The sequence below is a fragment of the Struthio camelus genome, chromosome 2 (genome assembly GCF_040807025.1).
Source record: "Struthio camelus isolate bStrCam1 chromosome 2, bStrCam1.hap1, whole genome shotgun sequence".
NCBI lineage: Eukaryota > Metazoa > Chordata > Aves > Struthioniformes > Struthionidae > Struthio > Struthio camelus.
In genome coordinates this window covers 162,522,536-162,549,528 of record NC_090943.1, presented here as the reverse complement: position 1 = coordinate 162,549,528, position 26,993 = coordinate 162,522,536, and the positions used below count along the sequence as shown (strand labels likewise).

The window sequence follows — 26,993 nt, the reverse complement described above, 5'->3', positions numbered from 1 at the left end:
CAGGACCTAAATCAAGTGTCTGAACCACAAGATCATTCTTTTGTCCTCAATCTATTTGAAAATCTTGATGACTAGACTGAGTTCACTTTTTTCCCCATCATTTCTCTGGGAAATTTGAAGCATAACTGGAATTCCTAAAGCTCTATTTGATCAGACTCAATTTGGTCTAATCATGAGTGCAAAGGTTTCACTATTTTATTCTTATTTCTCCACCACATTAAGTCAACCACATAAAATCTTAGAGTAAGTACTTCATTTTGAAAGAGAAAGCTGGTAGGAGAAATTATAATGCAAACCATGTGATACTACTTCTCTATTTACAAGATTGCTGAAAACTCTACTTCCCAAGAAAAAGAAGGTTCCTCAGGGATAACCAAGTCCAGATTTTTATTTTATTTCATTTGAGTCAAACATATTGTTAACATTTTGCAGTATTTCATATACATTTTGCACACATATATATGGCTCCAAGTAAAGAATTATTCTTTCCATAGCTATGGTTGTAATTGCATTTGACTAAAGGCGGACCCTCATTAAATGATGGCCATTCTAAATGAAATTAGCAGCGATGAAAGCCAGCTGAATAAGGGAAACCTACTAAGATGTTTAGATATTACTGACGGGCATTACATCAGTACCAGAAACTCAAACCACCTATAAGTCAAACTAGAACTTTCCAGAAAAGTGCCCTGATAAACTCTAAAGAATTCCCTATTCAAGCAAATGAAACAAAATATCCTTTTTGTCCTCTTGTGGTTGATGTAAGAAATAGACAGGAATTTCTGTCGCAGGGCCATGTTGCTCTCTCTTCTTGTAGTGCTGCATATCCCAGACCAGTTCACGTCAGCTTTCTCTGCTCTAGTCTATAAAATAGACAGTAGACAACTGACAGGGACATTATAACATTGATTTAATATCTACCAAAATATATAGCACAGAGGTGAATGTATTAACTGGAGCAATGGGACACGTTAGTGAGTTTTTTACTTTCCCAGCACTTTTTCACCATGTCCAAGGCGTAACAGAGAAGAAGGCAAGAGCGCTCAAAGAAGAGTGCCTGAAGAAGGCAAGAGAGGTGTTATGACGAGATCGGGAGAGATGTCCCCGCAGTGCAGAACTGTGGCCTGAAAGCTTTCCTGACATGCAGTAACACATTAGGAAGCTGAGTGCTGTCAGGAAATTTGTTAAAAGTGCATTCTGTCCAAGCGTATTGAAGTAAATTTACTTAGATCAGTTGTTTCCAGGGAAAATTCATCTTAACTTGTAAGATGAAAATCTCCCAGATTTCAGCTGTCAGGAACTTTGGGTCAGGGAAAAGTAAATCAGATTATTTGGGGGAAGGATAGTCTCTGCTATGTATTTGTAAAAAGCTTAAATGGTTCGTGTCATTGAGGTCAAAAGCACACATGATTAGATGGTTTCTTCAGTCTAAAAACACTTCCTTTCAGTTGCATAGATATGTAAATATAGCATATAAAGCTGTATAAGTTCTGCCATTTTCATATGTATTTTTTAAATTCACATGTACCCATCAGTCATTTACCCCTATCTAAAATACTAATTTTCTAGTGATAGTAAAACTAGTTGTTTTTTTTTTCCTAGTTTAAAAGTGCATTGCCCAGGTAACTAATTGCTTTTCTTCTCTTTATAAGCACACTACAATATTCATAAGCTTTTTTCAGTAACTAAAATACCGTACTCCTCCAGCCGAGAGGACGTTCTTTGGTTGCAATGCTGAGGTAACAAATGGAAAATGAATTCACTCTAACTCAATAGTTACTAGCAATCTAGCTCTTGAAGTGCTAAGCGTGTTGCTTATGGAGAAGAAGTTGTCACTATTTATGCTTTTTTTCAGATATTTCCATCTTAAAATAATCAATGACATCATTTACCCCTTTTTAGTGTAATTAGAGTTTCATATCCTCCGTAACTGATATAATTAACTATATAATCCAGAGGCAGCACTGGTGTATCATGATAAGAATAAGAATGTATGAACAGCCAGACTGGGTCGTGCCAAAATTCTTCCTATCCTGCCTCTAGTAGTAACCACTAACATATAAGTGGAAGTAGTATGAAAGTAAATTTCTAAAGGAAAAGACAGCAACCACATAGTGATTCATCAGCAGTTGTTCTCTAACAGTTGACTGTTTGAACTTGCACGTTGCTTCCAGGAAGCGTATCAGGTCTGAAACAAACTCCCTAGACAGAATTGTAGGGATTAATGATTAGTATAAGCATTTGTGTAGAAGGGAGAGTAAGGGGAATTCTAGAAGCACTAATGACAATTTGTTGCCTTTGAGTGAATCATCTTGAACCTCTGAAAATCCTCCCCAATACACATGTCACCAATTAAGGAGTGATGAGTTCTCATATGTGCTGATCAGCACCTTTGGAAATGAGGCCAGCTTTTTCTGTTAAAGATGGCCCACATTTACAGCACATAAAATTACATATATATTGAAGGATGCTTAGAATCCTATATCTAAGGATTTAAACTAAATGGAAGTTCTGCATGCTGTGGGTTGGACATCAATGGAACTTAAGTAAGTCTAGGTTTAAAATGGAGAACCTGAAAAGCTGTGCTCAGATAATGCCTCTAGTCTTTGAGGATGCCTCAGATTTTAGCTATATGTTTCCACAGATGGATGAAGTCCTGCTGCTGCATATATCCAGCAGGACGTTGCTGTAGCCAAATATGGGTTTTGGCCAACTGCATCACGGCCTCTCAGATGTCTTGGTGCTATGCCATTTCCTTTTGATTTCAACAGTGTTTAAGTAAGAGATAGGTACCTGGTCTCCTTTTGTACATACGCTGCTGAAGTGCAAATTCGTGTGGCTTAGGAAGCAATGAGTTGGAGATGAAAGTGCCAAATTTTCTAAGTTACTAGTCACTGAAATTACATACAAAGCACAAGGGAGTCTGGATGTCAACACAGGATAAGGATACTATAAAGATTCCTTCCTGAGAACTTTTATTATGTCTAATTTCTGAAAGGAAAAATAGCAAGAGTGAGTCATTTCTGGTATATTTTCCAGATAAGCATGACATGCATCCAACAAATAATAGCATAGCCAGGTGCTACATCCTATGTCATGTCAGCCAAGTCCACAGCCAGCAGCTTGTGGGTGGGGGAAGGGAATCCAAAAAACTCCATGTGAGAGGTTGGAGGGAGATACAAAAGCTTGAGATATACTACTTCTTTATATTAAAAATAAGCCTATGATGCAACATGATTCACCTCTTAAGTGTGCAGCCAGATCACTTCCCCTAGTTCAGCATCATCGTCACAGCCAGGGTCTGCCAAACACATTTCCCGGTGATCTGAACACCAAATGTGTAACTCGTTGCAAATGCAGCTAAAAGAAATGCTCTCTTTCTTATTGTTCTGCAGGGCTCCAAGATACAAATTTGCATTTGGCACCCAGGAATATCCTGCTTCCAAGAAAGCTGGGTAAGTACTCTTTATCTGTCAGCTCTTCTCCATGCTGTTGCCTATTTTTATCTAACTGTGGGGAAAAGGTGGGATTCCTGACAAAGGATTTCAGACATGTCAGCAAAACTAAAGCTGTAACAAGTCAGCTCTGGCCTGTAAAAAGCTTTCTTGGGCTTGCAGCTCTCCTATTCGGACCTCGTGATCCCTAGATAGTCCAGCTGATTCTACCAAATGCCAAGTATAGTTGTCATTGTTCGAGTCTATTTCCAGAGGACACAACGCCAGGCATTAAAAAACAGAAAGCGTATTTATCATATTACACACGGTTGGATGAAAGCCCACATGTGTTCCACATGCTGACTAGTCAAAAATGGGGCATAGCAAAGGAAATAAAAATCAACAATACAAATCTCCCACATGTAAAACAAAAAACCCAGAAAACTTCTGACCTTTAGCTAGAGAATTTCTAAATCCTCCTGTTTATGCCTCCATCAGAGCACAAGTTCATAGGCAGCCGACTAAGTGCTAGTTGTTTCTAAGAAACGAGTAACTTCTTCGTGGAAGGGAAGAAGGTTGTTGCAATTTGGAGGCCAGAGATCAAAGATATATTCAGGGAAAGTGTTTTGTAATCACAGTAGCTCCCCACGCATTACTCATATTCTACTGCACACGGAGAAAACTGAGAGGGTGTGCATTTCTCAGCCAGATCATTTGCCTAGGAGGGCATCTTTGTCCGCTGATGACCATGGGTGGGAGTTCAGGCAGAGATTCTTGTCTCTTTTTCCAGACAATATGAGGCTCTTAGGGCCTGCTCTACATCCATCTCAAAATGCTTCAATAAGGGAAAGGAAATAGATCATTTCCCACCTGCAGTCGGGGACACTGAAGCATGGGAAGTTATGTTCCTTTATTGGCATTACATAAAAGGCCAGTGACAGATCTCCTGTTGTAACCCTGTTTTCTTATTCTAAGGTGACATAGCTGCCTTTAATCTGAACAAAACTTTGTGCTTCCTTGTCCTCAAATGATATGCTCAAATACTACTTAGGACAGATTCTCCACGTAGACTTCACTTCATTCTTGTTTTGTGATCCTTTTTTCACATCTCCAGATCTGTATGGTTTTGCATTTTAAGACAACCAGCTATTTAGGAGGGAGAACATATCTTCCTTTGTATTTGGTACTGGCTATCACACAGGTACTCAGCTGAAATGTCATACCTGGATATACTGGGGTTCAGGCTACAGATCAGCTTACTTGCATGTTTACATGAGCTTCTCTGCTTTGATTCTACATTTCCTAGATAGCAAACAACTTGGGTTGAGGAACTGCGTATTGCAATATGATGACCAAGCTAATATACCTGGTTCCTGGATGTGATCCTGGATGTGATCCTGGGCAATATGTTCTAGGTGACCCTGCTTGAACAGGGAGGTTGGACTAGATGATCTCCAGAGGTGCCTTCCAACCTAAACGATTCTGTGATTCTGTGATTCCCAAAAGCAGTGCATAAATGGGACTACACTGCTTTCAGATCGGAGCTGGTTTGCCCAAATGTATCTTGCAGTGGGGCTGCAGATGCACATCTGCTTGCAGAGCAGTTAGCGTAGACATGACTTAAAAATGCAGGACCATTTGTTTTTACGTTTTATGAATCAAATGGAAGAGAAATACGTATATGAAGAGAAAATGATCTACATCAGATTTTTCATGTCTTTCTCAAAATCACGCAAAACTCAGTAAAAAGAAAATAACTGCTACTTGAAGTAATGCTTCCACTTAACATTGAAGATACAAGACTTGGAGAAAAGAATAAGCCCATATTTCTGAACACTTCAGAAGTTTACAAGCAATTTTGTAATTAAAATGCATCAAAGAAATAAGTCAGTGGAAAGGTATCTTTATGGTACTTTCACTTCATCTCAGTCCATAAGTTTTCAATGCCTCAGTTTCCCTACAGGACACTCACATTTCCTACTTTGCCCTGCAGAATGAGTTTCCTCTGCTCTGCCAGACCCATCACTTACCTGCCTTCGAACACTGAAAAACACTTCCCCATAAGCTGGAGGTCTGATTATCCTGGGAATGTGCAGTGAAGATGGACATTACTTCTATCGTTAATGGGTCACATAATGGAATTGTACTGCCAGTTTAAAAGCTGATCTTTAATATTTTTATTTTTATAGGAAGTAGAGCAGGTGACGAAGAATTACGTCCATTTTCTGTGTTGGAAAACCAAGGCAAAGGTAGTTAGTGCTCAGTTCCCACTTACCTCACAGAAGACAGAGGCTTAATATCACAGAGGATTGTGCCTACGCATGTTGTGCAGAGTCTCACAGGAAACTTGTGGTGAAACAACCCACTGAACTCAGGTCTTGCAAGTCCCTAATCTGGCGGCTATCCCACCTGAAAACGTGAATGCAAACTGTGTCCAGGCTTGTATAGATATCGGAAGCATGAAAAAAAAAATTAAATGAAACACTTGCAAAACACTTCAAGCACTGAGAACTGCTACTCTTCTGGTTACGTTTCTGAGGGTTTCTTTCCTTCTCAACCACTGACTAGACTGAGTCGCAACCGGAGCAGCCGCTGTCTTCCTCACTGTACGCGTTCACACAGAAGAAAAAGTTTGATCTAAACCAGTCCCAGGAAATTCAGAACTTCTGACCTTTATTGTAACTTCTATTTCATTATTTGAAGACTATATAGATCCAGCCCAGTCAAGGAAGCTAAATGACAAAATTATGACCTCTCTTTATTGGTTCAAGATCAGTTATTGTTCCCACATTCCTTCAGCTTAGATGTACCATAGGTGTCATATGTGGTAAATCTGCCCTTCACAAAAGAACAAGAAAGAAGTGAGAGCAATACTAGAATTAAATTAGAAATAATAAGAACACACGTGACATACTAAAGCTTTTTAAAATTGTCTTACTGACTTGATGAATAATATTTTAAGTGGAAAACATGCAGGAATCTGTGTGAAGCATGTTACTAAAGGGCAATCAATATTCTTTACATTTTTTTTTCCCAAAAATAAGATGAAACAGAATATTTGCTTTCCAAAAGTAACTCTTAGATCTGTGCATACTTCTACGCCTGAACGACCCTAGTGTTAGGACTGAGAATAGCCCATGACAGGAGTTGGGGCTCCCAAAGCAGAACCCGAGAACAGCAGAACCTCTAGGTGAGGAGAGGAAGACGACATGGGCAGAGATGGCAAGTTATGAGCTGTTTTCCTTTACATTTTGATGTAATAAAGGGGGAAGACCCAAATGAGTGTATGAGTTGCTGATTTAGCAGAAAGAGAAAGGACTGTGGTTCATGGCTTATTCTGCTCATTATAAAGACTAGAGTTATGGGGGTGTAAAAAGGGGCACAAAAGCCTATTGGATCATGGATTAGGCAACAGCCATAAAACTGAATTTGCATAAAACTCGCCCTTCCCACAGAATCACAGAATAGTTGGGGTTGCAAAGCACCACTGCAGGTCGTCTGTCCAAGCCTCTGATCAAAGAGGGTCAGCTAGAGTGTGTCCCAGTGGGACAAGTGAGAGACACCCACAGAAGAACAAAAGGGAAAACACCAGTCATGGACACAACACTGTTGAACAGAGATGATCAGAAAATGAATCATCGCTGTTACCCTTCTGTCATTACTGTGGAAAATTTCAGTGAAAATGAAACAAATAAAACAATGACAGCATCGAGAAATCCAGAGAACAGCCAGGCTCCCACCTGTAGAAAGGTAGGAGATAGGGGAAGGATTATACAAAGCAGTTTCTAAGAAAATAAAGCATGCTAGCTTTTCTCATGAGATTTTAAATTTTAAGCAAAGAAGTAAAAACTGAAATTTTCTTACTAAGAGTGTTATTGTTATTTGCAGGAGAAGGAATGCTTCTTTTAATCAGTGAGCCCTACTGGCCAACGGCTTCTTCTGGAGGCTGTTTTAGCAAGTCTTCTTGCTAAAGACTGGAAAGGATCCAAAGGAGATCTTTGTGACTCAATATGCAAGAACGTCCACCTTGGGACACATAAAATGCTTGAAGAGCATTAAAAATTAGGGAGGTGAACAGATTTGAAGTTTGTTAGCAACTATACCAAAAATAAGTGTTTCATTTTTGTCTGACTGAAGTATTTTGGTGACATTGGTCTTTGATTTTCATTTTTATAATTAAGAAAGCCCAGTATTTCCAACAAAAAGATAGTTCAAGAGGGAAAAAATATTTTTCTCCCCCAATATTCTTCCTTTAAAAACTATTTCAGTGGTTATACTAGTGTGAGGATGTCAAGTAAACCTACTGTTGACATTATTACTTATCTGTTTAATTTGGCAGAATAAGATCAGTATTCTTCCTTCTTCCCGAGCTAGAGGTTGCTCTTTTTATTTCTACCTTTTGAGGTGGTGCAAGCTGTCTGCTGGATTTTGAGGCTCTGTAACGGTGACTGTTAGCCTGCTGCAGCAAGTGCAGCTTAAGGAACATGAAAGGATCCTTGTCCCATTCAAATCTGAAGCAGTGATATGTTTACTCCGCTGCTGAGAAGGGTTAAGAAATCCGACAGCAGGGGTAAAAAAAAGGGAGATGACATCAGTGGCTTGGTTCTTGTTGTACATAACTATCTGAGAAGGGAGATTAAAATCAGTGGACAGATAATGTCTCTGTGTTTGCATCTTACAAAAAAAGCAGCCCTTTTCTCTCCCTTTGCGTCACTTGCAGTGTCACAACTGTGAGCATAACCACATGAAAGGAGCGAAAACTTCAGCCTTTGATGGTCTTCACTCCGCTTTCCCCAGCATCACATAGGAAAGTATGTAGGCCGCTCGACCGAGAGAAAACAATCACATGAGCAATGATCTGCCCTGATGGACAGCTATGGAAGAAGAAAGCAGGATTGCAGTGCTGGTACGTCATGGCAGAAACAAACCCACTGCCCTGCTGGGAAGGCTGCACAGTCCCTGCTGCCCCTTCGTCTGCTCACCTCCCTGAACGTGTCTCCAAACGCTGCTTTTCTAGGCACGCACGACCCAGATTGTCAAAGTGCTGGCGTTAGTACCCCGTTCTCTACTGATCGATAGCCAGTGAAAATATAGCGTAGATGCCTCCTTTAGGATATCCGGGGCTGCCTTAAAGATCATTTTATGTCACAGTTCAGACACTCTGTATAGTTAAGCACTGGGGGGATTTAGTTAACACACCCTTTCAGTTAGCTCTCAGAATTAGCGTCCTAAAGGAAGAGCGAAGTAAAACAGCCAGCAGACCAGGGACTGGATCTTCCACAGCTGGCAGCAGTAGGGATGCTGAGGCGCTGACACACCAGTCACTTATTAAATGCAGCAATGTACAACATTAAATTTCATGTCAGACACATGCATTGAGAAGAGAGAAATACTAGAGACACACCAATTTATATAGACTATGAATTGCCATGGAAGCAGAATGACTTCTTAATGGAAAAAAAAAGGCTATGTGTATAGCTACTCCCAAATTATCAACACTTCTTGTTAATCTTTTCACTGTCTTCTGCTAGTTTGTAACATTTCATCTTATTAGATCTCACAATAATCCGAACTGTCATGTTTCTAGGACAGTGATTGTCTCCCATGTGCAAATGCACTGGGAAACACCATAGTACCATAATTCTCATGATAAGGTAAGTTCAGGAGTAATATCATGCTCAGTTTAGTATGAATATACCCTTTCCAGTCTATTTGTCCAAAACTATTAAAGGTCAAATACTCAGAAGCTTTTCTTTCCTTAGAATATCACACTGAATGTTTTCCTTTCCTTTCCTTGTCGACTTTGTTTGTTTTACTTTCAGCCAACAAGAAGTCCTAGAAATATCACGAGGAAATTCCGATATTCTGAACATCTTCTCCAGCCAACTAAATATGTGCAGTAGTCCTATAATGTTCACTTCTATGGGAGTTTTACCAATGACTTCCACAAATCCTAAATTCAGATGAGCTTTCAAGACACATCTGAATAGCTAGATGCTTACCTGACCTGCACCTAACCTCCCAACCTTTTGTGGCTGACATCATCACTTAATATCGTATGTGCAAGTGTACAGACACTACGGACAGATGCACACAGACTGCTACAACATCATTTACTTTCACTTTTTTTCCCCTTGAGCTCCTTTTACTGTTCATGGACAAGTTTCTTCCTCTGCATCATCAACTTCTGGGGCTGCCTGCCCTACATGGATGACAGGTTAAGGAGTATAATCTGTCTGGTTATACGCCAGGAAGCAAAAATCTAATTTTAGTAAACAAGTGTTGATGTAAAAGGTCATCAAAGTCTGTCAGCCCTTACGTGGGAATCGGGAATGAAGCACTGAAAAGTGGGGATGTTGCCAAGAACATGACTCTAATAGCTTAACATGCTGCCAGTGACATGTAGGAGTGTCAAAGGCAAGAGGATAAATCCTTGAAGGACGAGATAGATCCTGCCTTTGCTGGTCTGGAGGAAAAAATACTGAATACATATGATATACACCTCCTGCTAGTGCAGGAGGGATAGTAACTGGCAAAAGCAATAGGATCAGTTTTAGTCATCTCAGTTAATAAACGTTGCTGGCCAGATTGTAATTAAAAACTAAGGAGAGCGTTGTCTTTCAAAATTATCCTTTTTTCTTTCAAAAATGAAATTTGTTATATTCTGAAACAGTTCCCTAGCCTCAAATTTTGCTGCTTTTTTGTTTGTTTGTTTCTTTGTCTTTCTGGCCTCATAAGCCTGAGCCAGGAAGCCAGGCAGCTGGAGAACTCTTTCAATATTCACAGTGAGAACGACTTTATTTGTTTAAGAGGTTGGGGAAAGGAAAAAAATGGATCCATTTCAAATCCTGAAGCATGGAAACAGCTCCAAACTTCTTTTTTAAAGAATGCTCCTCAGGAAAATAAATAAATAAATAAATTTTGTAGTATTTTCCTTCTCAAAGACAGACTTTAATGAATTTGACCTCATCTACTCCCAGAGGAAGGCAAGGACCAGTGTCAGTTAAATATGTTTTTTCCTTAAATGAGAGACTAAAATACTCCTTAAAACCATATATACAGAGTTCACCTATTCTAACTAAGTCTATACTGTTAAATTGAATGTGCTCAGTGCTGGTTTAACAATATAAGTGTATGGACAGTCACGTTGCTGTGCCTGGGAACATTTCTTGGCACTGGTTCACTTACTAGTAGAAACAAGGGCTTCTTGAATGAAAGCACTGGTCACAGCGCAGCTTACAAACCCCCACATTTTCCAGGTGAGGTGTAGACCTCCGTATTTCAAATATATCTGTGCTGATAAAAGGCTTGATATTTTTTAGTTATTTCTGGGAACCCCTTAGAAATGATCCAGGGATGGCTGTCTGAGAAGCAGTGTGACCTATCCTAGCCTGATGCCCTGCAATTAGTGTGCCCAGGTTATTTCTCTCCTTTACTCCTCCAAAGATCCAACTGATGTTATCCTCCGAGTTGCTGTAAAGGGTGAGATATAGTTTATCTTAAGACTTATGGATGAGACATTTTATATAGCTAAGCAAAGTGGCAGAAATTAGTTCCGAACTGATGGTGAGAAATCTCAAAAAAAGTGGAGGATTAGGAAGCAGACAAGAAGAGGGGAAAATCCTAAACCGAGGGGACTAAAAAAACATCAGAATAAATTTATTTTAAATAATAGACATAATAGCAATCAGAATTTATTGCTTTACGTCCACTGAAGTCAGAGACACCACCTGGGACTTTAATGTTTGGCATAATTTATTTCCCGATTCCTTCTCTTATCGCAGCCGTTAAATTGCTTATCGGACTCTAGGAGGGGCCAGAACAAGTACTGTTCTAACAGAAAGCTATTCGGTGCCTTCCCCCTCTTCCCTCCTTTTTTGCACACGCACACATTTGCTATATATAAAGCCAGCTTGGTTTAACTGATAGAGCCAAGGCCATAATTTCTCAGGGAAATGGCAGACTAATGGAAAAAAGGTTATAAATATAATAAAACACGAGTTCTGTGACATTTTCCAAGGACAATAGTTTCATAATAAACTACCAGTCACTCTGAGGCCTTCAATTAGGCCCCCAAAAACATCCTGCATCATCAGCAAGGAGGGGGGCGGGAGTGGGAGATAGAGGATAAACCAAGCAAACTTTGAAAGAGCCAGGGAAAAATATGCCTGTGATTTCCAAAGTCTCCTGAGCTACTAATGCTTTCTGATGAGCTGAAGGATTAAAAGTTCAAAAGGGCAGGTTGTGTGAGGCCACTGAGGTCTTGCAGCGCTGTGACCTAGGAAATACTGACTGGTCAGAGAGTGAACCCATCCACAGCATGTTACCAATTAGTGTTTAATGACCAAATGTGGAATGCATTAGCGCTTCTGAGAATTGAATATGTTTTCAAAGGGTCCAAGATGTTCTTTACAAACATTCCTGTGTGGTTTGATTCACACTGTGGTTGGGGAAATCTTCAGGCTTTGTCTGGACTACAAAGCAGATATGTTGCAAATTCCAGTGGATGCAAGAATGGAACAAGCACGGTTTAAATTTCTAAAGAGACAAAACGTTTGGTCTCAAGGACCCAGGATGGGCCTCTAGGAGTTAAAAAAGAGATTCTCCTGTCATTATTCACTCAGTCACTAGCATACTTAGTACTTAATTCAAGATTAAAGAACATGGGGGTTCCATGGGGCACTCTCAGTTCATTCCAGCTGAGAAACTAGTCCATGCTCTGAAGATCGTGCTATTACAGAGGCCCGGTCTTGCAAACACTTCCTACCATACACGTTGCTATTATGGCACATCACTGTAGTAAATACTGATAGCCTTCGAGGAGTGTACAGGGGTGGAAAGCTGAGGGCAGAAAGGAAAGCAAATTTGCTAGGCACAGGAGCCCTGATTGTGCCTCCCCAAAGATGACATAAGAAACTGGACAAGAGTCAGAGCGCTGTACTTTAAATCTTCTCCCTCTATCACCACCCCTCAGTCACTTTTCCTCCTTCCATTTTTCCCTTTCAGCTCCATACCACTTTCTCCTCACACCAGCCTTTTTTTCTTGCCTGTCTCCTTCAGCTTTCCACCTCCTTTTCAAAATTTTCTGTTCCTCCCTCTCCATCTCCTTCTTTTTTTCTGAGAAGCCTATGTTTTTACTCCCTTCCCAGATTACCATGCATAAGACTGACTCATCTCCAGAGCACATATCAAACTAAATTTTGTACCTACTGCATTTTTTAAATCTTGCTTTGAACTGGCACTCAGCCTGGATGCATATTCCTGGTGAGGTATATCATACAGAGAGGCCAGAAAATCAGGTCTTGAATAGTGAAGGGCAAAAAGGCCTCTTGCTTCTTGTTCCATCCTGTTCCTTCTTATGTTATCGGAAAGTGGCATAAGGCAATTCCGAATATCCCTAACTGCTTGAGGGAAGGTTTTCTTTAGTATATATGTTACAAAAAATAAATATGAGACTGCCTTCATTAGGACATGTCTGAAAATCTCAGTAAGGGGCAGGATGGGGGCAGGATAGGTGCTTTTCGGTGCTGTACTGCAGTGGTATTTGACCGGACCGTTTGCAGAAAGGCTAGCACAATTGTAACTACCCAAGGAGGGCCCAGGAATAAGGAGCACAAGAATGGCCTAAAGCCACCAGGGCATCTCTTCTCTTCTTCACTGCATAGCATAAAACCTCTGCTCAGTTGCTCCCTGGGCAACTTGAAATGTCTCACACCTGTGGTAGTAGGCTGAGTTCTGGTCGTATTCACCAATGAGAACCGTTGCCTCTTTGGTTATTTATGACTTTCTTTTTAATAAACATCCTAGCTGAAAATCCCCGGAAGAAAAATTCAGATAGTGTCCTCAGGAGTCAATGTGCATCTGCCTGACTTTTAAGGAACAGGCAGCCATTCTTCCACAGAAATCACTGCCTGTTGCTGTTCATCTCCAACCCTCCACTGAAGGGTCTCACTCCCAGAGAAAAATGCAGACAGTGATGGTATGCACACTCCTCCTCCATTTAAGCCCTAAATAAAACAGGTTGCCTTAAGTCAGGTGCAGGCGCTTCCCAGTTGTCCAAAGAAGTAGGGAAGAAACAAAAGAAGGGGAAAACTTGAGTGAGAAAATGATCATAGTAGAGTCATAGTAGAGTCATAGTAGAAGTTATGGGGAGGTACGGTGTCGTATTTATTCAGCAGAGCATAAGCCACGCATGCATCATGCTTTGAATTCCTAATCTAAACATTTCTCATGGGACTGTTGTCAGAATCCATACACCTAATGCTGCTTAAATAGTCCTTGTATCTTAAAAAGACTTGTAGGATAAAAGTCCCTGCTGGGCCTACGAGATTCTGTATTCCTCTGTGGTGGGAAGGCTGAAAAATGACTGTAAAAATGAAAATCCTTTTTCTTGTTTGTTACTTGAGGAGCAGAAGGAATGGCAAAACCTATTCTTTGGACTTATTAGAGTTTTTAGTTGAAAGAATTGGACTTACGAACGGGGAGATTTCTGCCTATAGAGAACACGAACATTGAATTTTAGAGAGGCTTTTCTTTCTAGCTATGTAATAGGTGCTAACAGTCGAATAGTCACTAAAAAAACTGCAAAGTTAACCAACCTGAATAAAAATTGCTCTTCTTCTGAATTTATCAATGTCTTGGTAGCTACCGCTTAATTTATGTACAAGTTCTCCACAGAATCCTCCAGTGATCATTCCTTTCTACCTAAAGCATTTGCAACTAAAGGGGTACTTCCCAGGAACACCTCTCAGGCCTCTCATGTTCAGTGAAGGGCTATTACCGTTTTGGAGCTGCACTTTAAAAGCATATCTTTACAAGTTTACCTCTACTGAGTTTTAGAAAGTTACGGTATTCTACTAAGACAATAGCTGCTTGCAGCTGATCAGAAAGTGGCAGACAGATCAGAAGCTTGGCTGTATCGTTACTCTCTAAAAAGAAGTTATTTTTAATAGCTCCAGACAATGCTGGAAAAAATATCCTACTAGCAGTGATATAGATTGTGCATTCTAATATACATTCATATAATAGGCAGAGATATCTATATATATCTTGTAATATAAACAATACCCCTAGACACAGAAAGTGGGGCCAGCCCACTTTCTCTGCTACAGAGATACACATTACAAAAGCTCTTGCAGGCACAGAGCAGGCATTGGAGTAAAAAACTGCCAATGTGTTAGGGCATTATTAGCACGCTCGGTTCTTCCGTTGCGACTTTGAGCTTTTAGCTCTTGTTGCGCTGGAGAGGGTGGGATGCCAAGACTGGCGGTGGCTGAACAGACCAGAACTCAGCCACCTGGGACATCCTTTGAAAAGTTAGTTTTCCGTTGTCCTTTCTAATTGCGTTGGACTATTTCTAGTCTATAGAGTACTGACATATGTTACCTACACGCGCACACCCCCCAATCCTATGAAAACTCCTGTTTATTCTGATTCGTTGCAAACATCTGGATTCACAAGCACATCTCTGTGCTCATTCCAGCCGGAGTTTATCTGGCTGAGCCGCCAAGCACCTGTCCAGGGTGGGCTCTCCTCTCAGTCAGAGGATGTGCATTGGAGATGCATTTCTATGGGAGGGTAGATTAAGGATCACTGACTCAGCTGACTTGATCGTGTGCAGATGATCCTTTCATTCAGGGGCTGTTCCAAGCAGCAGCTGGCAAGTGGCAGACTGATGTCAATGACCGTGCGCTCAGGCAGCAGCTTGTTCGGAAGATGCACAAAATGGCTGCTCAGACTTCTCTAGTGCACGGTTGCCTAGGCTGCTGAAGGCCAGAGCTTGTGACACCACTGTGGATTTACACTGTTTGTGGGGGGCCTATAGATAGAGCATCAGGTGTTTCAAACGTCGTGGGATGGTACTCAAGAATCAGGCAAAGTTCAGTTAGTGATAGCTGTAACTTCAGCACCTGGTTAATGCCACACTGAGTCAGGATGGACCTAAAGCTAAGGAACTACTGTGGAATTCAGGAAGTAGTGGTTTGATTCCTTGTTCCGTCATATTTTCTGTGAGCGTCTGGGCAAACCTTCTAGAGTTGAATTAAAGTGACGGTCAGGGCTGATCTCAGAGACACCCTTACTCAGCTTGGCTCTGCCTGCCTCTACAATGACCGTGCTGTGCACTACAAGTTACCTTGTTATGGGAATTCTCGTTTCTCAACAGAAATAAAAATTTCAGGAATTCATCAGATCTTCCCCAGGACTATCTTCAGGTAGGGGCAATATGATACAAAGTGAGGGAGAACAATATGTTGGATTTGAGCACTTAGACGTGTAGCGTGAAAGTAAAGTCCTCATAATTGCAGGAAGAGAAGGACAGATAGTCTTGATGACATACTCTTACTTTCAACAGAGACACTGGTCACAGGCTGGATGCTCCCAACCTCCCCAAGTAATGCTGAGAAGTGTTTGGTGAATGGCAATGGTACACTATTATAGTGCTTGATGAGTTCGGGATAGTAAGGGGCAGAGACTGCAAAGGGCTCCCCATCATCTTGATGAGAATGTATGCAGCAGCCCAGCTTTTATTAAAAGAAGGCTGCAGCCTCCTTAAATCTGCTCCTTACCAGCCTCTGATAAACCTATTCCTTTTTCAGGAATAAAATTCTGGATATAAAGGAGTCTTTGATCTAGTAGAGAAAGTTGTAACAGGATCCCTTATCTGAAAGCCAAAGACAGACTAATTTAAAAAGGAAACAAAATGACAGGATGAATAGCCATTGGGTGAGGATCCCAAGGGAAGAACCCGTGATGTCTCCAAACAAAGATGAGGATCCAGACTGACTTTGCCTTGCTGTAGGGATTTATCTGATATTGCCACACTGGGAGCTTGGTCTCTCTTGAGAGTGATTCAGATCTTAGGGGCACCAAATCACCCTTCAGAGTAAGTTCAGTCTTTTCACTGATTACAGAGGAAAAGCACAGTGACAGTGCTCCTAACTTAGCTGCCAGTTAAATCTGGACCCGGGTCCTTTCCTAGATGTGTTTTGCCACTTATGAATAACTGGGATAATTACAAGAGTAAATGCATGAAAAATAACAGCCTGTGACAGCAAGGAGGGCAGTCTGGGTGGTCTAATAATCTTTTCCAACCTCAGTTGACATAAATGTCTTATTTTACAGCATTAATGAAGCACTGCATTATGCAGGTTTCTCTTTCCAGGAGGAGAACTACGGATAGCTTCCTCACCAGCCTTCCCCTCCGTTTTACTGGTGCGATATACACACTCATTTAAGAGGATGTGGTGTTACAGATACATGACTGAAGTGACCTCCTCTTCATCTTCCTCCATTCAGAATATGGCTGCATTCGACCCTGACATTGCAAGTGGAAATCCTGATGTGGTGATTGCAGGGGAAAGTTCATGTCAGCTCAGGCAGGCAGCCAAGCACTGAGCTCATGTTAACACTCTTCCACCAGGGCGTAAGAAGAGCACACTGCAAACACGCAGATAGCAGCATTTGGTGGGAACAGATCCAAGAGCTGGATGTCAGTGAGTTTTGTGAAGCAAAAGAGAAAAAGAAAATGAAAAAAAAAAGATCATACATAGTGTTCTGGCTCCAGGTTGCTAAACTGGAGACGGTTCAGAGAAGAGCCACTGAAATGATTAAAGGATTAAAAATATACTTTGTAGAGAGACTCAGGAACTCATTTTGTTTAGTTTAATCAAAGGAAATATTGAGCGATGACTTGATTACAGCCTGTTAGTACCTATTTGGGAAATAAAACTTCAGCAATTGCCTCTTTTGTCCAGCAAAAAAGACCTAACAAGATCTGATGGCTGAATAACTAGGCCAAAAAATCATTCTAAAAATGCTGAGTATTATGAACGGTTCCCTGAACAGGTAAATTATGAAACAACCTTAGATTTTTTGCCCTATAACATACTTTACTGCCTCTGTTGGCATGGCATATCTGTTTCTGCATTCTCCCACCCCCCCACCCCCCCGCCTTAAGTGCCTTAATTTGACTAAAGGCTAAACTTCACCAAAGCAGATATCTACGCTGGAGACATCTAACCTGATCACACTGTCCGGCTTTCTATACCTAGAAGAAATAAACATTTTTAAGGAGAAGCCAAAATTAGATTTCAGCTGTGTGAATGGGTGTCCTCAACAGTAGTAAGCCACGTGGAGTGAAGACAGGTTTAGTGTGCTTAAGTACAGATGGAAGAAGCAAGTTTCAATTCTGCTTGTAGCGTTACAGAGACAGTATACTGTAACCTAGACGAGAATTAGTTCAGGGGAGCGTGTAGCATGTATTATAGAGATCATTTAGCTAGCTACACCATTACAAGATTTTCTTCATCTGTTATAAGGCTGGAATACTGAAACCCTATGGAGACCTTCTGGAATCCTTTGAGGAAGTTTAAGTGCAGGGAAAAGTTAGATACAGCAGTTCTTAACCTTTGAACCTTTTTCTTAACCTTTTCCAGTGTGGCCAGTTCAACTGCACAGTCCATCTCCCATTTAGTAGTATAGTCCTGACAGGATAGTTGCATGGTTCAATGTATGAACTGGAGAAAATCATTTCATAAGAGTTTTTGTGACAAACCGTGGTGGCCCCAGCTGAGAACTGGAGCCAGCCTTCCCAGGACTGTGCAAACAAATGCTGAGAAGCACTTTCTGCTCCATCTTACACACACACACACAACACATATGTATGTATGTATAGGTGTATATACATATATATATATATTTATTTATTTAGCTATGAATAGTCAAAACAAGACAAATAATGGGAGAAGACATAAATATAAGATAATTCACATTGGAAAGGACCTCAGGAGATCTCTAGCCCAAGGTCCTGTTCAAGGCAGGGCTAGCTATGAGGTCAGGCCAGAATGTTCATGGTTTTATTCAGTTTTGGGTTGAAAATCTTCCAGGATGGAGAGTATACAATCTCCCTGGGCAACCTGCTCCATTACTTGACTGTTCCTCACAGTGAAAAAATTGTGCCTTATATCCAGTCTGAATGTGTCTTGTTTCAACTTACCCCTTGTTTCTCATCCCCCCACCATACAGCTCTGTGAAGAGCCTGATTATGTCTTTTGATAATATCCTTACATATACTGGTAGGATGCTGTCAGGTCTCCCCCTACAGATACTTCTTCTCCTGGCTGAATAGGCCTAGTTCCCTCAGCCTGTCCTCACCAGGCAAGTGGTCCCCAACTGTCTTGATGGTCCCTACTGAGCTCGCTCCAGTTTACTGATCTATTTATTGTATTGGGGGGGCCCAAAACTAGATGCAGAATCTAGGGGTGGTCTAACAAATGCTGAGCAGAGGGAGATAATCACTTCCTTTGAACTATCAGATCTGCTCCTGTTCTTACAGCCCAGGATGCTGTTGGTCTTCTCTGCTTCCAAAACACTCTGTGAGCTCATATCCAGCTTACTGTCCACCTTTTCCACAGAGCTGCTCCCCAGCCAGTCAATCCCAGCCTGTATTGTTGCAAGAGGGTCTTCTTTTCTAGGGTCAGGACTTTGCAGTTGTCTTTGTTGACTTTTATAAGATTCCTGTCTGCCCATTTCTCTAGTCTGTTGAGGTCTTTACGGATGGCAACACAGGCCTCTAGCATATCTATTGTTCCCCCCAATTCGTTGTCATCTACAAACTTGATAAGCATGCACTTGTTATCTCCTTCAGCTCATTGATAAAGCTGTTAAAAAGGACAGGTTCCTGCAGTATTACACTTGTTACTGTCCTCTACGTAGAGCAGGACCCATTGGCTGCTGCCCTCTGAGCCCAATCATCCAACACATTTTTTACACATTTGCTTGTCTACCCATCCAGACCAGACTGTTAACATCCTCAGCTGAATAGAAGAATATTGTGAGAGCCTTGCTAGGAAGTCAATGACATTCACTAGTCTCCCGTTATCCACACATCCAGTCACTTTATCATGGAAGGCAATCAGGTTGGTCAAGTGTGACTGGTAAATTCAGGCTGACTGTTACCAATCACTTTCATGTGCACAGAAATGTGTTTCAAGAGGATTTGCTCCATTATTTTTCCAAGGACTGAAGTGAGACTTACCTGTTGTCTCCCAGGTTGACCTTTTGGCCTTTTTTTTGTGATGGGTACAACATTTGCCTTTTTCCAGGATCCTTTTGTCAGGGATCTCTCCTGGGCACCATGACCTTTCAAAGATGATAAAGAGAGGCCTTGAAAGGCCTGAGCCAGTCCTTTTATCACTTGGGATGTGGCCATTTGGTTCCATGGGCTTTTAGAGGTCAAGTTTTGACCCAGCTCTCATTCACTGCTGATAGTTCTCCTCCTTGAACCCTTTTACTAAGCATAGATGCCTGGGAAATCTTGCTGGTGAAGACAGAGCAAAAGACGACACTGAGTACCTCACCCTTATCTGTGTCTGCTGTTATTAAATCACCCATACCATTCTGCAAAGGGCCCACAGTTTCCTTGTTTTGTCTTCTTCATGCGTATTCAGTCAGTTGCTGTCTATCACGCCAACCAATATTGCTTCATTTCACTTTCTGGTACTCTCCTATGTCTCTACATTTCATCTTCATACACTATACTTAAAACCTGTGAAGTAGGAAACAGATTTTGATTTTTAACAAAACCTGTGTTTGTACGCTGCCTGCACAACAGTGTTCAGCAAGGCAATGTCAGAATTAGGGCTGGAAGTCAGACTGGCTGATATCAAGTCTAGCACAGTAGCTTCTCTATTCACTACTTTCTCTAATACTCCTCAGGGAAACAGCACATATCTGAAATGCTCGGTTCAGAAGGTTCAATCATTCAGCTCCTAAAGCAACTGGTGCTGAAGAATCTTCCCAAGGCAGCAGGGCCATAATCTCCTCTTAGGCAGGCATCTGAGCAGGTCTTCAAGCACAAGTTTATGTTTTCTTGCACTTCTTATAACATCTGGTCATGCAAAGTCCAGAGAAATTCAAATACACTAGCTGGGTGACTGTCTAGAATCACCTACTTTACACTGAAGATCCAGCTCTAGCTCCTCTTGAACAGAGACTGAGTTAACAGTGTAGCAGACCCTCTACCACCCAACCCCATCTAGACTCCACCAGAACATTTCTGCTAGATGTAACCTTGTGATGGAGGCTGTAAGTGCCAGATTGGAATCCTTGTTAGCAATGAAACAAGACAAATAAATTCTGTAATTGCCTCACTGGGCTCATTCAAGATATGCCAGCATGGTATACTGTGGTCTGACACCTGCTTGCACTCTGAAATAACCAGAAGTTGCACACCTCTGGTGGCACAGTAATAATTCCAAGTTAATAAGTCCTGCTGAATGGAAGGCTGTATCTGCTCTGAAAAAGCATTCAGATAGCAAGATCGCACAGCTTTTGGATCAAAACTCATTGATATTCTGCCGTTTTGGAAAGATCTCATCTCTGTCCTTAGCGTACTATGCAGATACACCTGGGCAACTCCCCTCTAATGAAACCTTCTCCTTTCGTTCAGAGGTTTCTGCCATAGCTACAAACTGCAAATATAGTTTTCCTGAAGAATCTTTTTCCTGTGCCATTTGTCACTTTTCTTTACTTGATGGTTTGAAAATTGAAAAGACACAACCAATCAATCAACAACGACAAAAAAATGTTCTTCCTTTCTTACCACATTCTCGGTGTTCAGCAGTATTCAGAGCACTGCACATATAGCAGACATCAGATCATACGAGTAAGGGAAGAAAGAGAGCTTTGCAGATTCAGAATGTCTGATTCAATATCCTGTCTCGATTCCAGTACAGGAGCAAGGAAATACCATGCATTCCAGTTTAGAACTGTTATCACATAGACATGTGATAGTATGCTTCTGAAATGGAAAAAAAAAAAAGGCAGGAATTTTTTTGGAGTTGGGAATCCTGTTCTGGGAAAAAAGAAATAGAGGAAGGAGAATTAATATAGTCCAACTACATCTTTAAAGTTATGTACTCACCGCTTTCAGATTAGTGTCCGCAATGAATAAAAGAGAAACAAGCGCCTTTGACCTCAACAGCTGAACAGATTTTAATTGGTTGATTTGTATTGTTTTAAATACACTGTTCAATACTTGAAGAAATAGCTTTTCTTTAGCTAACTCCCCAAAAGGCAGAAGGAAAATATACATTATTTTGTGTGAGTGAAGAAGGAAGGAAGGTATTCTAGGAACCGTCCTTGCCTTCTTCATCTCTCTTTCCCTCAAGTAAGTGAAAGAATGAAGAAACTGAGAATGAGTGACTGCTCACTTCTTGACCCCTAAGAATACTTAACTGATACTGTAAATGGACTATTTCCTTCCGACAAAAAAAGAGCAAATATAATGTAACGTAACATCATTAAGCCACTTTAAAAAAGGTTCAGCAGTGGCTTAAAGGTGATCTTGGAATCACTTAATAGCTTTGGAGATTTTATTTTTTTCCCTATGCAGGAGAAGGTGCTAGTCCTCAAGGACAGTTACCTCTAGACCAAGTTACAAATCTCAGCCATTTTGGCTCCTTGCCTAGTCAGAAGTGTGGTATGAGTTTGTTCCAAACACAGACATCACCTCCAGGCAGAAACCAAGCATGGAGAATTGCCAGAAAGGCTAATGCATGAGGAAGTTATTAACATGTGAGAACAGGAAGTTATAAATGAAGGCTATATTGCAATCTTTATTTTGGAGGGTGTTACCAGGCTCCTCCTAGCCTGGTAAATATTTGTGCAGCTATCTAGGAACTTGATCCTTCTTCCACAGGAATCAAGACAGTGCTTACTATTGCCTTCACTAGTACAAGAATCAGGCTATCAAGTATTTTAGCTAAGCGTTGCAGTTTTTCCTGCAAAGGAAAGGTAATGAATTCTGAAAAGCAAGTACAGTTGATTCTACACAGGCTGCCTTTCTGAAGTCCTTAAGCAAGAAACATTGTGGTTTTCTAAGGAAACAGAACTTGTTGTCATTTGGAAAGAGGTTTTGAAAAGTACATATTAGAACCTAAAATGAACTGATGCTGAAAGTTTCATTTTTCTACTTTATATCCATCCGATTCTGTCCCCACAACAAGGCATGATATGAGAGTAAATGTTCAAGTCCTACCTATTAATAGACACACAAACCATCAAGAAGACATGTCACATAGTTTGAAATGCCATTCTCCAGCCAATGTATTTTAAAAAGAGAGAAAAAAAGAAAAAAAAAAAGGAAGAAGAAGGATAAAAGGAGATAAAAATCATTTCCCACTTATGAAGACCTCATGTGGGTCTGGCCAAGGGCATCCAGCCCAGAAATTCCAAAAGACTGCTGCTGTAAAACAAAATGACTCTTTTTAAAGCATTTAGTTGAAATACCAAATCTAAATGTTCTTAAGATGAAAGAGCTTCTTTAGTTAATTTTAGACAAGGCTCTCCTATTTTGGTTGTGGACTGGAAGCAGAGAAAAGTAAAATGTTTACTCTGAGAACAACAGTGCTGGGCGCTGAGCCCAAATAAAACTATCTCCCATAATTCTCTTACCATATAAGATATGGTTCCTTCTAGAAGTATTTATATCAGTCTGAACTACTGCAAAATGCCAGCGCAGCTCATTATCAAGTGACAGACCGGTACGATCTGTTGCACTGCAATAGACTGTGATCTTGCCTCTTTACTCAGTCACTACCCAGAAGAATCAATGGCAAATTATACTAATGTATAATAAATAGCATAAAAGGAGACTGGACTGGAGATGTGGGTGAGGCCTCCAGCTTTTAGGACTGTGAAAGCGAGGGCAAAAGCAGTAAACTTGATAAAACAAAGCTGCGGCTCAGAGGACTTGTGAAATGAATAGGGAAGTGTGGATACACGTGTGAAAGAGACCTGGCTCCAGAAACTGTCTGCAGATGATGGTGAAGGATCACTTTTGGAATGAATGAAAAAGGCAGAGGTTCACGTCGCAGACCAGGTGAAAGGGTTACAGACTGTCAGAGCTGCAGAAGAATAAGAAATGCAGAGGAGATGATTCGTTCTAATCATGACCAAATTCTGCCTGTAAGAGGTCTCAGGTATGTCGTTTGGTCCGATTTGCTTTCTGTGAAATACTTAAAGTAATACATTCTCAAAAACAGGCTTGTTGTAATGACTCACTAGATACTGCTTGTAAAAGGCATTGAACATGAACAGCACTGTAAAAATGCAAGTTATATTGGAACCATAAGCTACAGAAACGTGTATGTTGGCTCCCTCACAACAAAAAAGAATCAAAAATTTTAGAGAAGGAAAATGAATTCAAAATGCTAGTTATTGCAAAGCGGTAGTCAAACAACTTTGCCAAACAACATACTAATTTCAGATAGCATCACAGCTGGAGGAAAAAGAAAAAGAAAAGATATTTCTTTCTCTTTTCATTGCTTCTTTGTTTTTATTTCACCCAAGTCATTTTTTTTTTCAAAACTTTTCTCATATTTTGGCCATTACAAACCCAGAAAAAAGTCAAAAAGCAGTAATAAGACATTTAAGAAAATAAACTCAAGAATGTAAAGATGAAATAAAAGTCTCGATTCGCATGAAAAATTCCAATTTGTTTCCCAGCTTCCCGAAAAAACCACACACAAATGAAAAATTTCCATATAAACGTCTTTGTATTATTTTTATCATCATTTTGTCTTGAAGAGGCACTTGAATGTTAGGATGGACCTGGGACTTTGGAATTTTAAATACACCAAATGCGTTCATTAAAAATAAAGCAAAAATATTCAGTTGAGAAAACAGCACCTGACTCTGAAAGAGATCAATGTACTTTAATCGTCAATGCACTTTGTTGTCATTTTAAACCATATCTCCACGAAGCCCGTCAGACAAATCTACGATCACTTATCAAAGTAAGTAAAGTTTCCTAGCAGCTGGAGGATCAAAGAATAACAGGCTTTTAGTCTGCAGACTGCATCAGTGCGCTTCTTCAAAGGCAAATAGACTTCTATGTCCATGACTGCAGAGCACTTTGAGATCCTTTGGGATCACAGTTACTGTGTTTCAAAGCACACCGAGAAGTGTGAAAGTCAAAGTTACTGAAGGGAAAAGGATTTTAAAATGAACTGGGGCCAGATTCCTCATCACCTATGTGAACTCAGAGAAAAGTTTGCTTTGATATTCCCAGAAAAGGCTACTTGGGAGCCCTGAGGAAAGCAGCAACTGACCCCAGTCAAGGATCTTAGTGCATCTCAGTGCAGGTATCACATCTTCTCCTAGTTTCCTGGTGCAGATCACAACACTAGGCATCCCACTCTGCACAACACAAAGAAGGTTTTTTTTTTTTTTAATTAGTGCTTCATATGTGGTGTAGTGACAGCTAGAGGCTATTATGAATGCTGTACAAATTTTCTGTCCTCAGTATTGAAGTAAGATATAAAGAGAGGGAAAATTCCTAAGGCAGCAGAAATGCCTTCCTCTTCAACACATTTGGAGCGGGTGAAAATGCCGTCAAACTGCATCCTCAGGAGAGCAACAAAATTCCTCTGAGAAGAAAGCAAGTGAGAGGAGGACTTAAAGCAGAGATCTGGCAGAAATTAGGCTACGTGAGCAGGTAAAAGTTGGGGATCGCCTAATTTTCCTCTGAAAATTTCACACTTCCAAAGAGTTCCACTTACCACAGGGATGTGAAAGCATTCAGGATTAGGTCCCTTAAGAAGATCATGTAGTAAATAGCTTATAAAGATTTCTGTTATCTTTCCCCTACCACTGTCTTCACGTAAAAATCTCAGAAGTATGCAAGTGAACGTGAAACAATATTAGTACCTCTACTGATCCTGTATCATTCTTTTATTTTTTTCCTTTACTCATTAGATCTCCCAACATTTGAGAAAGAAGTAGTGTCCTTATCTTGGTCTGCAGGACCAGGTACCTGCACAGGAAGGTAAAGTAGCTTGTTAACAGTACACAATATTTACACTACTCTGTGAGCCTGGAAGCAAGCTCACATTCCAGAGTTACCCTGACTTCCTTAGTAACTACTCTCCACGTTGAGAATTGAAGTCCATACAAATTACCCTAGTAGCAAGCCCAGTTCCTCGATGCTGCAGGCATAGACCACTGTTTCCTTTTTGGAAACAGTTCTTGATTTAGTACACAATTTGTTTTTAGATGAAGGTCTTGTCTATTTATACATGAAGCACTGATGCAAATGAGGAGGTTCCATGCAATGAAGAGTTCCTGGCTGTTATAACACCATCTTTTTTCCTACTTGGTTAGCCATCATGAGTTGACAATGCTATGCTTTGCTGGAGAGAGTCCTTTGTTGTGGGAGTCCTTTACGTGGCCAGGTATGATAAACTACACTGCCTTGCATATGCAACACGTTGTTAATAATCTGTATATGTAGATGACAAAAGGGAAAAGTGTGAATGAATGGGGGGATAGGTGTGACAAATCCAGAGGCAGAAACTTAATACCATAAAAAACTTCTCCATAAAATTGGCTGAAATACATCTGGAACGATCAAGTTGATCTGAGGCTTGAATTTCAGTTGGATTAAAAATTACATAGTTTGGAACATATTTCCTAACTTCAGTGCAACTTTCACTCCACTCTCCTAACAAAGTAGAATTTCTTTTTCTTTCATCTAGTTCTCAACATATTTAGCGTGAGAGTAATTTAATCACTTAAACTATCATGTCTCACACAGTGCACAGCTCCCTGTTTTCTTGGCTCTTGAAAACCTGTTTGCTGTATGAAATGAGTAGTTTAAATATAGCCTAAAGAGAAGATCATTTTGCAACCCCCCTCAAGATTTCTCCTTCTATAGAAACTATTTCTAACCTAAGACTGACGGTAAGGCATTTGAGATAAAGTTCTGCAAAAGCTGTAAGACAAAGAAACTCTTCTATCATCTCAGCTGTCCCCTTTCCTTTCACTTATCTGAATGAAATCATGTACTAGACAAACTGAAAGATGTTCTTTCTCAGTGCTTGCACTTAGGCAAAAGTAAACAGATTTTGACACTGAGGGCATAATAAGTTGAGGTAGTGATGTTCTCACCTCCAGCAGATTTGATTGTGGTTGAGAACATGTGAACTCTCATTGCTATTTGAAATTTCTACCTTTTTGCAGTACCTCCTGCATTTTGAGGTGAATCATAACGAATAACACCAGATTCACATAAGGAACACACTATTTCATACCGCCATGATGGAGCATAAACATGCAGACATCAAACAAGGACAAGAAGAATGTGTGGCAAACATTTGATTAAAATTTTGTTCACTCCCTCTTGAATTTTATTTCCTAGGAACCTAACCACACTAATCTCTATAGTTAGTAAAAAGAGTCACAGAAAATAACGTCTCATATTCTAAATAACAGCAATAGAGGACTTAGATTCTTCATGTGCTTGAATATTTGTTTCTGAAATGCAAGTAAAAGGTTCAGCCAACTGAGATGGTAACAAGGAAAAACTACTTCTGAGAGCTTTTAAAAAAGCTGAACATCAAAGTTCCATTTTTGTTGATCAAGAACACGTAAGCCATCTTTACTATTTGAAATTTCTCCCCTTTCCCAGGGGAGACTTCCTGAGCTGTGAATGAAGATCAGCAACCTTAAAGATAGGTTAGTCCAGGATTTCTGCGATGTCAGAACATGAAACAAGGG

General features: G+C 40.5%; 1 long non-coding RNA gene across 1 annotated transcript; it reads left to right on the top strand.

Moving 5' to 3' along the window:
• The first annotated feature begins 3,308 nt into the window (after positions 1-3,308).
• On the top strand, positions 3,309-12,608 carry LOC138066090 (uncharacterized). The gene is made up of 3 exons (XR_011139326.1): positions 3,309-3,455; positions 8,155-8,340; positions 9,257-12,608. It is a non-coding gene; the product is annotated as an uncharacterized lncRNA (long non-coding RNA).
• The last annotated feature ends 14,385 nt before the right edge of the window (positions 12,609-26,993 follow it).